Below are 11458 nucleotides of genomic sequence, written 5' to 3' on the forward strand. Positions count from 1 at the left end.
GGTATACATCAAACAGTCTTATAGACGACACATGATTGTAGGAAAAAAATATAGTGAGAATTTTAAAAAATTCAATTAGCCACAAAAATCACTTCTTGTACTGAAAGACAGATCTTAAAAAGCTAACACAGAGCACAATGATGTGAATGTGTTTATTAATGCCACTGAACTGTACACTTAAAAATGACTAAGATGGTAAATTTTATATTATGTATATTTCACCATAATAAAAAAAAATGGGGGAAAAATAAAGCTAACACAGGGACTTCCCTGGTGGTCCGGTGAGTAAGACTCCACACTCCCCATGCAGGGGGCCCAGGTTCGATCCCTGGCTGGGGAACTAGATCCCACATGCACGCCACAACTAAGAAGCCCACATGCCACAACTAGGAGGCTACATGCCACAACTGTGAGCCCGCATGCTGCACTAAAAGATCCCACATGCGGCAAGTAAGACCTGGCACAGCCAAAATAAATTTTAAAAAGGAAAAAAAGCTAACACAAATTTAACTCAATAAATGTGTCTCTAAAATATTAACAATGTTATTGTAAGCTTTGCCATAATCGATAGCTACTGTTTGCAGATAATAACTTTTATCTGTATGAGCATTACTGCTTATAAAGCACTTAACAACTATTGATATTATCTCAGTTAATCTTTTTCCAGCTCTGTGGAGTAGATGATATTATCTCCATTTTACAGATAAGATCACAGGCTTATAGAGGTTATGCAACTTGTTAAGGACTGCCCAACTATTAGGTGGCAAAAATGGGATGTAAACATAGTTCTTTTAACACATAACTTATTGTTTCCTTTTCACTATTTCATTCTTCTGAATTGGGATTTTTCTCTCATCTCACTCCTGTCCTGTTGGCCAGATTACAAATGGATAACTACTTTCCCGAGTAATTTACTAATTACCCTGAAGTTATTCAATCAACTCAGATCTCATTTTTCAAGAGCAGCAGAGAATGATTTTCCCCCAATATTAATTTTCCCCTCATTCTACAGGAATAGAATGGTTAGCCGGGAAAATGGCCACCCAGAGTAAATTTCATTCCCTAGCCTAGCTGGCAGGTAGGTATGATCATGTGGTAAGGTAGCCATGTGTGACAGCTTCTAGGAACCTTCCTTCACATGTGCCCCTTTGCCCTTTTTTGTTTGTCACTTCCTCCATCCTGCGGCCTGCAGGAGAGATCTTCCCTTGGACAATGAGAATTAGGGCTACACCCTAGGAATGTCATTAGGGTGGTGAGCTAGAGAGAGACTTCTGGGTCCCAAGGACGTTATGCAGCAGAGCTGCTGTACCAATCCTGTGCTACAAATTTCCAGACTCTTAATGGAGAGAGAGAGATTGAAAACTTCTACTTTGTTTAAGCTAATGATACTTTGACTTGTCCAGCCACATCTTAATTCAGTATCCATTTGTGGAATCCTAGTTGTCTTCCCAACATTTGTTTAAGCCTTCTGCCATTAGGAACCGGCCTGGTGGTTGAGTGAGATTGACCATAAACCCCACAACTAGAGGTCACATGACTGATTACCAGCCAACCTGGGTTATTGAGATGTGAGGTGGTAAGAGTGATTGGTTCCATGATGAGCACCCAAGGCGATCAGCTTATGGCTTTCCCCTGGCCCTAGCAATTGGTTCAGGTGTGATACAAACAGTGTGATGTTTGGGAGAAGGATGTAACCCTAGATGTAAACACTGAAGCAGGTAGCTTTAGAGAAACTGGGGTGAGGATATAGCTGGCTTGTGGAGGAAGGTGAACCAAGAGAAATGTGGGAAAATGGTGTTTTCCCTAAGTTTGGACCAACCCTAAAGCCTGCCCATTTAGTGGTCTTTTCAGGAAAGTGAGCCAGCAAACTTTCAGTTACACTGGATAAGATAATTTGAACTGGTTTTTATGTTATCTGCATCTAAAGACATCTTAACTAATATACCTTCCAATGGCTTCAGGATTATATCAGTATCCAATAATGTAAATTAACATTTCCAGGGAAGTATTTTTGACAGGCGGTCCTAATTTAACACAACTTGTTCATATTGGTGACCCTGTTGCTTTATTCTCTAATTTTATTTTCAAAATCTTGAAGGATCCTTTTGCAAAGGCTGAGGTGTCTGTGTTAAAGTTCAAATGGAGGGACCCCCCCTGGCAGTGCAGTGGTTAAGACTCCACACTTCCACTGCAGTGGGTGCAGGTTCCATCCCTGGTTGGGGAACTAAGATCCCACATGCCCTGCAGTGCGGCCAGAAAAAAAAAAAATTCAAATGTAGAGTTCATCCTTTCTGGAAACATTCCTTGGTTTTCTTATGCTGTCTCATTTCTCACCTTTTTCTCTGCCCATTTTTCACATTGTTTCTGTACTCACCCCTTTATTTTAGTTTCTCTGTTTTCTCTTCTAACTCCCTAAAGGTGGGCATGTCCTAATGTTTAGTCCTGGACCCCCTGATTTAATACGAAGTCTTTCTCAGAGGTGCTGCTCACTCTTATGACTTCAACTCATGTCTTCGTCCCTCTCCTTTTGTTTCATGCCTCCATTTCCACCTCTACTAGGAAGTACGGGCGCCACCTAAATGCAATGTACCTAAAACCTAAATAATTTTTTATCTAACACTAGCTCTCTCTAAGAAGTTTTCTATTTTTGCCTCTGCACCATCATTCTCTCAGTTTCTCAATTTCAAAACTTGTCATCCTTATGTTCTACTTTCCCTTTTCTACCACATGTACCCTGTAACCAAAGTGTAGTTTCTTCCTTTGTGATGTTTTCAAGGACCACTACCCTGGCACAGACCTTCACACCCTCACATCTGGATAACTGCATATATTTTCTAACTTGTCATCCTCTCTCTACACCTCCAATGTATTTTATATGTGAATTCTGAAAAACTGTCTTGCTAAAAAGCTGGGACGAAGTAAGAGAGTGTCATGAACATATACACACTACCAAATGTAAAATAGATAGCTAGTGGGAAGCAGCTGCATAGCACAGGGAGATTAGCTCAGTGCTTTGTGACCACCTAGAGGGGTGGGATAGGGAGGGTGGGAGGGAGACGCAAGAGGGAGGAGATACGGGGATGTACGTATACGTATAGCTGATTCACTTTGCTATACAGCAGAAACTAACACACCACTGTAAAACAATTATACTCCGATAAAGATGTTAAAAAAATAAAATAAATAAAAGCTTTAAAGACTCCTTAAAGCTTTTATCCTGGCATTTAAGGCCTCCCAAATTGGTACTTGCTTACATCAACCAGCACAGTGGTGTACTCATTTCTTCCCAGCTGCTGCATTTATATCTTCTTTGCTCACATCCTTCTCCACTTTCCGAAATGCCCTCTTCCTTATCCATTGCCTAATGTTTCTCCTTTAAAGCTAAGCTCAAGTTCTGCTTCCTCAAAGAAGTAGTTTTTAGGGTGGTAGGATAGAGGTCCCCTCTCCAATTCCTCCCTTTCTTTCCCAGAGTTAGATACATGTCAGGCCAGCCTAGTAGAAGACATCCAGCCTTTTAGTAAACCTTCTAGCAAGTGCAGGAAACACCTACAGGATTTTTAACTGTATCTATGGATGATCTGATTATTTTACGGATACCACAAACTGTGTGCAGACAACTAAGTTCTCTTTTTTCTCTTTCCATCCTGAGCCTCCAGGGTTGGAAACCCCAAGGGACTTGGTCAAAAGACTGACAATTGGCACAAGAAGAAATGGGTCCCTGAAACCAGGGAATGGGAGATTAAAAAACAAAAAACTCTGTAGTTATAGTGGAGGAGGCTTCTCTGATAAGGAGGTGGGGGAGGGAGAGGTTGAGGTCTGGCTCCAGTGAAGGAATTTGGGGAGTAGAAACTGATATAAGAAAACAGAGGGGTCACTCCTGTATCTCCAGTGCTGGATGTTAAAGGCTGTTTTGCACTTTCTTTCAGTCTGTGTGAACTGGACCTGTCTCCAAGTGGTAAGACTACTTGGGGACAAGTACAGTACAATTCCCTCCTTTCTAGAATATCAATATAATGTATCGGTCAGCATGCTGGCTGGAAATAAATGGCACAGCCAATGGGGTTAACTGAAAGAGTTTAAACAAGGACTATTGTCAGAGGTGTGGGCAGGGTTAAGGGCCCCGACACAGTGCTGGTGAAGTAACCAGGGATTAGCAACAGCTGAGAGCTGTTACCACCATAGATCTGAAAAGGCAAGGGAAGTGAGCAGTGTCAATAGAGACTCAGGGAGCTGGAACCATGGAAGAGAGACTCCCTGGCAGTAGGTGCAGCCATAGAGTAACATGACCTCTGCCAGAACCATGCAGGGTTGTAGGTAATGAGTTCCCGTATCTCTCCTTCCCTCCCTCCCATTATCAGGAGCAGTGCTTCTCTTTGGCTATTCCCAAGGGAGTACAGGACATGCAGTCCTTGGAGGTCATCCTTCTAAGGCACAGAAAGCAGGGCAGAGAAGAGCAGATAATGAATTTGTGGTGAGCAGACCAACCCAAAGTACCTCACACACTGGAGTTAGAACAACGATTATTCCCTACTCTGAATCCCACAGCACTTACAGCTTACATCCTCGTTTCAGTTTTCAACAAACATCTCCTGAGCACTTTCCATAAATATTATATGCTTTGGGATGAAATTAACCAGACGTGGGTCCTTTACTTTTCTCTGTTTGCTAACTGCTCATCTCTTTGTATGTCTCACTCAGATTCCCTGAGACAGGGTTATACTGTGTCACTTTGACACTCTATGTCCCTATTAGAGTCCTTCTATAAGCCACTTCAAGGGCAAATATTTTCCTTATGTTTAGTCTATAGATGAACCGTTATGTCCTGTGTAGCCAGGTCACATTATCCAAGTATGGCAACTGTAATGAGCATCTGTCATTCATGGCCGCCCCAAATCTTCTGATCATTCTCTCTCCATAATCATACTTCCTCACAGTAGAAATCCTGCCTTCTCAGTGTGGAACCATTTCTCTTTCCTAGCTTTCCTTCTTGTTAGGGTGCAGACATGTGATATAAATTCTGCTAACCAGATTCAAGACTTTGTTTCAGAATGGAGCTCTATGTGCAAAGAGGGAGAGGTCAGGGTATGCATTTTGCAGCTGCAGATCCTAGCAAATGTGGTGTGATTCTGGAGCTGGTGAAGTGAACCATAGAAACAAAAGAAGAGATGGGCATCAACAGCTGCTCTTACTCTGTATCCCAGTTCCAAAAAGCCTTTAGTCTCCCAGAGGGTGAGGACTATGGAAAGAAAAGAAAAGGCCATCAAAACAGTTGACATCTCACAGCCAGAGGAAACTTCTTAAAATGCAAAGACTCCCTTCTGCCTCTGCTGTTGCCAAGGGAAGGTGTGACTGGGCTTTTCTGCTGTTCTAGGAGGAAGATATGGAACAGGTAGGGCAGAGCTTAGTGCACAGCAGGGTCCAATCTGCATCAGCTGATTCCCATCTGACCCAGAGATACACTGAGATAGTCTAGCCCCGCCTACCCTACATCCACTCACCCCAAGACACATGAGCAAATCTAGCCAAGATCAGCAGCACTGCCCAGATCCATCGGCCCAGCTCAGCTCACCCCCAGGTAACCTTGAGACATGTAAGCAAGGCCAGCTAGGGGCCATCAGACCTACTCATCCCTGACTAGTTAAAACCAGCCAATTCCCAGATGACACACAGTTTCATTGTCAACAAGATTGAGCTACTCATTGAGCTGGACCAGACCTGGGTGCCCCATGATTCAAGGACCAGGCTCTGCATTGAGGAGATGTTCACATGGCCCAATACTCCCGCCACTGAGAGGAGCATCCATCCAGCACACGACAGCCCCTAAGATTCTCACTCTGAACAACAGCACCTGAAGGCCTTCTGGGTCATCAATCATTTTACCACTATATACAGGCATAGTTTGAAAATCATGCTTTCTTTGATCCCAGTTGGACTGCACATTCTTGAAACGTGAAGATTTTGAAAATACCACTTGCTTCTCCCTTAGGGTTTTTATTTATTTATTTAATTTATTTTTGGCTGCGTTGGGTGCTCGTTGCTGCCCATGGGCTTTCTCTAGTTGCGGTGAGCAGGAGCTACTCTTCGTTGCGGTGCACGGGCTTCTCATTATGGTGGCTTCTCTTGTTGCGGAGCATGGGCTCTAGGTGCGCGGGCTTCAGTAGTTGTGGCATGCGGGCTCAGTAGTTGTGACTCACAGGCTCTAGAGCACAGGCTCAGTAGTTGTGGCGCATGGGCTTAGTTGCTCCGTGGCATGTGGGATCTTTCCGGACCGGGGCTCGAACCCGTGTCCCCTGCATCGGCAGGCGGACTCTCAACCACTGCGCCACCAGGGAAGCCCCCTCTCCCTTAGTTTTAAACGTAAAATTAGTGAAGTTGAAACTCTGTAACCCCTTCAGCACTTCTCCTCACTCACATTCAAAGGCCAGCCAGACACAAACCAAGGAAGGGAGCTGAGAATAGGGAGTTTTCTGTGAGCTCTGTGGGCAGGATAAGGCCTCCAAGGCCTCAGAATAAAATGTTTACTCAAAAAAGGGAGAGCCATTGGCCAATGTTTTACTGGCTCTTCTTCCCCACCTCCATTGAGGTCTATGCCTATTGCCAGCCACTGGTTTGGCTCTGGGCCAAATGATCTGGTGTCTTCTCTGCAGTCTGAGGTAGCTGGCAGGGTCCTGGGAACATAAAGTGTTCCAAGAGATTCTCTGTGTCATACCAGTCCCAGAGACACTGTCCCAGGTGGTGGCAGCACAGACAGAGGAATGCAGACCTGGCCCAGATCCTCATGGATTCCTGGAAATGATGTACTTATATTCATAGTCATAGTTTTAATTATTAAATGCTACTTTATGCAAGTAGACAGAAAGAACTGGCTACTGGAGTCTGTGCCCTTCTGGAGAAAGACATCTAGTTTTTGACAAGCTTAGCTTCATTCAAAAAGAATTTAGAAAAGGCTACATGCTGTATGATTCCAACCACATGACATTCTAGAAAAGGCAAAACTGCAGATACAATAAAAAGATCAGTGGTTGCCAGGGGTTGTGGAGCTAAAAGGAATGAATAGGTGGAGCACAGAGGAATTTTAGACCTGTGAAACTATTCTGTATGAAACTGTAATGAGGGATACCATTTGTCAAAGCCCAAAGAATGTACAACACTAAGAGTGAAGCCTAATGTAAACTATGGACTCTCGGTGATAATGATGTGTCAAATTAGGTTCATCAGTTGTAGCAAATGGACCACTTCGGTGGGGGATGTTGATAATGGAGGGGTGTGTGTGCGCGTGTGAGAGAGAACAGGGGGTGTATGGTAACTTTCTGTCCCTTATGCTCAATTTTGCTGTGATCCTAAAAGTGTTCTAAAAAATAAAGTTTATTAATTAAAAAAAGCAATCTGAAACTTACAGAAAAGTTGCAAGTACAATACAGATAACATTTTATCTTAAACTATTCGGGAGTAAGTTACCAACCTGTTGCCCCAGCATCCCCAAATAGTTTAGGGGTCTGTATAGGACATTCTCCTTCATAGTCACAATACAACCATCAAAATCAGGAAATTAACACTGATAATACAAACCAATCCTGAGAGCCCATTAAATTTTATCAAAAGTCCCAGTAGTATCCTTTAATGCAAGATAAAGGATCCAATTCAGGAAAAGAAAAAAAAAATTTAGAAGCCTCAAATCAACTTTAATGGATGCCACATTTGAGGACAAATGATCAGAAATATAAAAACTGGAAATCATGAATACAGAGTTGGAAATTTCCAATGCTTTTTTGGGGCTTAAAGAAATTGAGAAAAGAAACGAAAGAAGAGAAACGTAAACACTTAAAACAAGTTGAGCTGATGATAGACATTAAGAAAGATTCAGTCTTTAGAATGTTACCAAGTCCCAGCTCACTCTGCTCCCCACACGACAGGCCAGTAAATCGGGAGACAAGGTGTTGAGGCGAGGAAGAGCGGCTTTATTCAGAAAGCCGGCAGAAGGAGAAGATGGCAGACTAATGTCTCAAAATAACCATCTTATGGGGTCTGGATGCCAGTTTCTTTTATAGAACAGAGAGAGGGAGGAGGTGAGGAAGTAAAGTAAAAATGCCATTAGGTTTGCCTGGTTGGCCAGCATCGGGGATGGGGTGTGTTACTTTCTTCTTTTCTGTAGCCATTCACAGGTGGGCAGGGTCAGATTGTCTCCCTGTGAGCTGAACAAAGGCACTTCAGTTTAAAATTCAGGCAGAGGGGCAGGGTTCCCTGAGGCAGGCCATTATGTATGATTATAATAACAGAAGCAACAAAAAGCAAAGTTAAATTCAAAGAAAGATCCAACATGGAGTCAAAATTGGCTCTTCCCTGTTACAAGAAGAGGCATCAAAAAACAAAATTTCAAGTAACTGCAACAAAAACAGCCTTCAATATACATGACAAGAGTGAGAAACAATTTCAGAAGCACTAAAAGATGCTTTGAATGAAAATTCTGATTTTCAGGGAAACATAAATCTGTACTCACAAGAAAAGGAAGAATAGAAAGGAAGAATTACCAAACTAATCCAACAGAAAAAAAAAAAAAAGTTAGAATATGCTAAAATGCCCATGGAACAAGTTCTGGATGATAAAGTCAGAGCAAGGTTCTGGTGAGCATGTGCTAACAATGAGCCACCAGGCTGCCATCCTTAAGACTACGTACATGGTGGGCACTTGGAATTGGATATAACAAATGCTTTAGAAAATGTTCACCTCCTAGAAGATGAATTAAAGGGATTTTGAAGAAGTGGATTGATACATCTGAGTTAAATATTTATTTAAAACCTTTTAAAGAAAAGAGAAACCAAATGTACACTGAGTTAATGGACGAAGATACGTTACTTGATGCACTTGAGGTCACATTAAAAGTCTGTAAATGTAAGTGCCTTTAAGTGAGGAAACAAAAACAACAGGGCAAGGGAGGGGCCGACGGTCTGGCTGAAACTCCAAGTTCTTTGTGAACTGCATCAAGAGAAAGAAAGGAATCTGTACCAAATAACCATTTTACCCTCGGAAGATAGAGGGAAACCTTTTCAAAGCAGGTGTGAAGATCAGCTATGCATGTGAAGAGCTGAAGTCCTACGAAATAAAAACCAAAGTTCTTTCAGAAAAATTCAAAAGAACTGCTGGCTATTATCAATGCTAGTTTATTTTCCATGAGAGAAAGGCTCATGTAATGGGTTGAGAGCTGTTGCCTGAGAGAAACTTTGATAATTTAAGAAGAGAAAAGCATGCTTTAAGACGTTTGGAAAAAGATCCTTATGTTCCTGGTCTTCCAAATAGGATATTTGGCAGAGATCCATGAGGACCAGGGTCCTATATGGACCAAATGCTACCCCCGAGGGGTTGTTACCACATGCAGGTTCCTGTGCCCCATGCACAGTGAGGCCAAGCAATCCGAAACATAGGAGCTTGGAGCAGAGAAAGGTTTATTGCAGGGCCAAGCAAGGAGAGTGGGTGGCTCATGCTCAAAACTCCCCCCTGAACTTCTTAGTGGTTTTGGGGGAGCTTCTATAGGTAAAATTTAGGGTGAGGGCTGCAGGGCGTGTGACCTTCTCCTGATTGGTTGGTGGTGAGGTAACAGGGCTGTGTTCCAGGAATCCTGTGCTAGGCCTGAAGTTACCAGCCTCCTCCTGGGTGGGGCCCTTAGCTCCTGCAGAAGAACTCAAAGATATTATTATGTATATTCCTTGAGAAGGAACCAGGACTCTGCCCCCAAGATTGTATTATTGTTTCCTGACTGCTCCTCCCTTGTTTCTGCGTTCCCTCCCTTCCCTCCCTTCCCTCCCTTCCCTGATTAGCAACTGTTTGAATCTGCCCTTTGGAACTCAGGGAAAGTCCAAGAGGCTGAATGAATCCTATTTCCTACAAACAAGAAAGGGGTGGGAGGGGAGGGGTGGACAGAGAAAGGATTTGTACCCGGAAGGACCCCACAGGGTCCTGCTCCGTTTCAGGGTTTGGATCCCAGAAAAAGGATCCACCCATAAGGCCAACCTCATCTTTTTTTTTTTTTTTTTTTGGCCACGCTGCTCAGCTTGTGGGATTCTATTTTAGTTCCCAGACCAGGGATTGAACCTGGGCCCTCGGCAGTGAGAGCATGGAGTCCTAACCACTAGACAGCCAGGGAATTCCCAGGCCAACTTCATCTTGATATGGATCCTCTATCAGGAGCAAGACAGAGTTTTCCTGGTGCTCCTTACACTGACAGATGCTTAGGATCTTTTTTTTTTTTGGTTCAACTTCCCACTGAACTGGGAGCCTCTGAGCCAAGCAGTTCCTCTCTCATCCTCCTTTCAGGAGTTAGATGTTGCAGGGGGGACACACGGCAATTTCTAAGAAGTAGGTCCCCCTATTCTTCCCTTATTCTGGAAGGTAAGGACAAAGCTCCCCAGGAATTCTTTCCACCCTCCTCTGGGCAAATTCCTGACCCAGCACATCCTCCACTGGCAACAAGAAAGGTCTGTACACCAAGGCTCAGTCTCTATCCACACAGCCTGAAAACAGTGTATCACCTTCCAAGTTGATCTGCTCTCAATGAGTCTACTTTTGAAAATCCAAGACCATAGCAGGTTACTTTTTTTCTCTCTTCTAAAGTAAATTACTTTTTTTTCTTTTAGTTTTACTGCTACTAAGTGATTATACAGTGGCTCAAATGGAAGCTCGATAGGATTATAAATTCTTAGGATAATGTTTTACAATGGTAGATCTTTAAAATGTGAATCTTAAAAATCAATTGCTGGGCTTCCCTGGTGGCGCAGTGGTTGAGAGTCCGCCTGCCGATGCAGGGGACACGGGTTTGTACCTCGGTCCGGGAAGATCCCACATGCCGCGAAGTGGCTGGGCCCGTGAGCCACGGCCGCTGAGCCTGCGCGTCCGGAGCCTGTGCTCCGCAACGGGAGAGGCCACAACAGTGAGAGGCCCGCGTAGCGCAAAAAAAAAAACAAAAAAAAAAAACAAAAAAAAAAATCAATTGCTGCACTTCCCTGGTGGTCCAGTTGTTAAGAATCCGCCTTCCAATGCAGGGAACATGGGTTCCACCCCTGGTCTGGGAACTAAGATCCCACATGCCATGGGGCAACTAAGCCTGCATGCTGCAACTACTGAGCTTGAGTGCCACAACTAGAGAAGGCCGCATGCCACAACGAAGAGCTCACAGGCTGCAACAAAGATCCTGCGTATCACAACTAAGACCTGACACAGCAAAATAAATTTTTTAAAAAATCAATTGCTTTCATTTTACAACATTTGTAGATAGAATAATTACAATATTTTCATCTTTGTTAATAGATTCATTAAAATAACTCAAAACACATGAGTTTTTGCTTCTAAAATAATATTTGATTTTTTATTTTGTTTAACTGATTATACAATAGCTCAGATAGAAACTTAATAGGACTATAATTCTTTGTACACTACATAAATGTGAATCTTATTAATAAATTGTTTC

The sequence above is a fragment of the Hyperoodon ampullatus genome, assembly GCF_949752795.1.
Source record: "Hyperoodon ampullatus genome assembly, chromosome: 3".
Classification (NCBI taxonomy): domain Eukaryota; kingdom Metazoa; phylum Chordata; class Mammalia; order Artiodactyla; family Ziphiidae; genus Hyperoodon; species Hyperoodon ampullatus.